At 45.1% G+C, this 2,930-nt stretch overlaps 1 pseudogene; it reads left to right on the top strand.

Moving 5' to 3' along the window:
* The first annotated feature begins 616 nt into the window (after positions 1 to 616).
* LOC125546341 lies at positions 617 to 1,818 on the top strand (annotated as a pseudogene).
* The last annotated feature ends 1,112 nt before the right edge of the window (positions 1,819 to 2,930 follow it).

Raw genomic sequence — 2,930 nt, 5'->3', positions numbered from 1 at the left:
ATGACGGCGGATCTCGGCGGCATGGCGCAGTGGAGACTCGGCGCCTGATGTGCGGAGATGGACTCGCGCAGGAGGGTTGATGCGGCAGTACAACTCTGAAGATGGATTGGTGGCACGTGGCTGCGGCGGCCTCATACCCGGCAGGCGTGCTGGTTAAGAAGCACGCCAGACTGGTTGGTGCCCATACCCGGCAGGCGTCCTGGTTGGGACCTCAAGTCTTAGATGTTAGGTTTGACTGCGAGGTTTGTTTGGTATTAGGCCCAGACTTTCAGCGCCCCTACATCAACTGGATAGGAGTGAATTGCAAAAACCCACCACATTTGGGGCATCGATTCCGGAAAACCACGAGGTCGCTAATCATTTGCAAAAAACACCGCACATTCAGTAACCTTTTTGCAGTGTGCACTGATCGGCCGATTTGCTTCGTTTGAGTGTGTTTCCGACAGCTGGGGCCCGGTTTCCCCCTACGTGGCATAACGGACCGCAAACGGCTCGCGTCGGTCGGGCCGCCCGCGCCGCCCGCACTCCACTTCTCCCTCTTCTCGCTCCTCTGCTCTCCCTCGCGCTCTCAACCTTGCTTTGCCTCCTCTCGTCTTTCCACTCGCCACCGGCCGCCATGGTGTCTTGGAGCGATGGCTCGAGCAGTGAGGACTCCGACGTGCATATCATTTCTTCGTACGACTCCCCTATTAAGGTCAGTTGGTTCCACCAGGACTGCATTTAGGGTTTGGATTTAGGGTTTGAGCTTGATATGAACCAGTACATTTGTGTTGCCCAGATCCCACCAACAATGGATGACCCGTTGTTCACTGGTGCTGCTGACGATTTGAGGGTGATGTGCGAGCATGGCAAGCCAGGGAAGAAATGTGTTGCATTCCAGGGGATAAGCACTGGGAGGAGGTTCATTGCTTGTGCACTAGAAGTAAGTTAGCAAATTAGTTGCAAAGTGAAACCTCTCTTGTGTAGTACAGTTCATCTGTTCAGGGTTAACTGTTCATGTTCTAGGGTTAACTGTTTATTGCTCATAGTTCCTGTTCATGGTTCATTGATACTGTTTTATGTTCATAGTAACTGCTCACAATAATTGTTGTTTAGTTTTGCGAGTTGAATTGATCTAACTGAATATGCACCTTAACTGTAACCTTAACTTAACTGAATATTTAGCATGTGACAACATGTTTGAACTACTTTATTTTGTATTGCAGGGAGTTAATAATTGTGGATTAGTGCAGTGGGTAGATGAGGAGTGGCCAGATCATCTGCAGAATGCCCTCCACAAACTGTGGCTTGTGTATGAGGATAGCATCCAGACCAATAAGATGGCATGCCTTGAGCATTCATTTACTGTGCACAATTTAGCAAAACAAAAAAAAAGAATTGCAGGAGACTTATGAGAAGCTTGTTGAAGATGTGAACAACCTCTTGGATTCCTAGGATAATCTGCCACATGAAACTGATATGAATGTTGCTGACAGCAGCATGGAAAAGGATGCTGAGATCAAAAAATTGAAGGCAGTTGTTGATCAGTTGAAGTGCATTCATGTTGCTCAAGCCAATGTCATTAGGAATTTGAAGTTCAATCATCTGAAAGAGAAGGAAAAGATGAGCTCTGATAAGAGGACTTTGGAGTTTAGCTTTGCTGACCTGAAGAAAGAGAAGGAGAAGCTGGATTGTTACATTGCTGAGTTGACTAAAGAGAAGGAGAAGTTGAACATTGAGAAGAGTACTCTGCAGTGTGTTGTTGCTGACCTGAAGAAAGCTGGTGAAAGTAACAAGAGGAAGCTGAAGGAAATCAAGGGTATTTGTGGTGAAGAATAAATTGTGTTGTCATATGACCATGTGGGTCATTGTATTTAGTTACTAGCTTTGAACTATGGCTTGTAATGTGTTAAGTTTGAATCGGTTGAACTAAGTTACTTTTGAAGCATTGAACTATGGCTTGTAATGTGTGCTAAATTTGAATTTGTTGAACTAAGCTGTGAAGTATGGCATGACATGTAATGGGTTTAGCTTGGATCATTTAATGAAGGTGTTTGTAGTGTTATTTTTATGTTGGTTTGTGATGAAAGGTTTGTTTGTAGCTTGGATCCTTCATTTAGTGGTTGGTCGATGCCGAGCCACACTAAGTGACAAGTTTGCCTTCATTTAGTGGTTGGTCGACACCGAGCCACCCTAAGTGACAAGTTTGCCTTCATTTAGTGGTTGGTCGACGCCGAGCCACCCTAAGTGACAAGTTTGCCTTCACTTAGTGGTTGGTCGACGCCGAGCCACCCTAAGTGACAAGTTTGCCTTCACTAAGGGGTTGGTCGACGCCGAGCCACCCTAAGTGACAATTTGCCTTCATTTAGTGGTTGGTCGACACCGAGCCACCCTAAGTGACAATTTGCCTTCACTTAGGGGTTGGTCGAGGCCGAGCCACCCTAAGTGACAAATTGCCTTCACTTAGGGGTTGGTCGACGACGAGCCACCCTAAGTGACAAATTGCCTTCACTTAGGGGTTGGTCGATGCCGAGCCACCCTAAGTGACAAATTGCCTTCACTTAGGGGTTGGTCGACGCCGAGCCACCCTAAGTGACAACATCATCATCATCACCATAACTATAAAATCCTAGTCTACTTGACATCATCATAACTATAAAATCCTAGTGTACTTGACAACAGCTTGATGCAACAAAGTATAAATGACAGCATCATAGAGAACATAATCATTATCATAGTCTACTTGACATACTCATGCATAAAAGTCTTGATCACAACCATAATTAGGTGACTTACATAGTGCCATCACAAACTAGCCAAAATAGGCTGAATTAAACTAGTTTGAACATGAAAAACTCACAGTTGTTTTCAACATCACAAACTTGAAACTGTTTTCAACATCACAAACTTGAAATTGTTTTCAACACCACCATCATGAAATTACTTCTTCT

The sequence above is a fragment of the Triticum urartu genome, chromosome 3 (assembly GCF_003073215.2).
Source record: "Triticum urartu cultivar G1812 chromosome 3, Tu2.1, whole genome shotgun sequence".
In the NCBI taxonomy this organism is placed as follows: Eukaryota; Viridiplantae; Streptophyta; class Magnoliopsida; order Poales; family Poaceae; genus Triticum; species Triticum urartu.
This window is presented reverse-complemented; position numbering and strand designations above follow the sequence as displayed.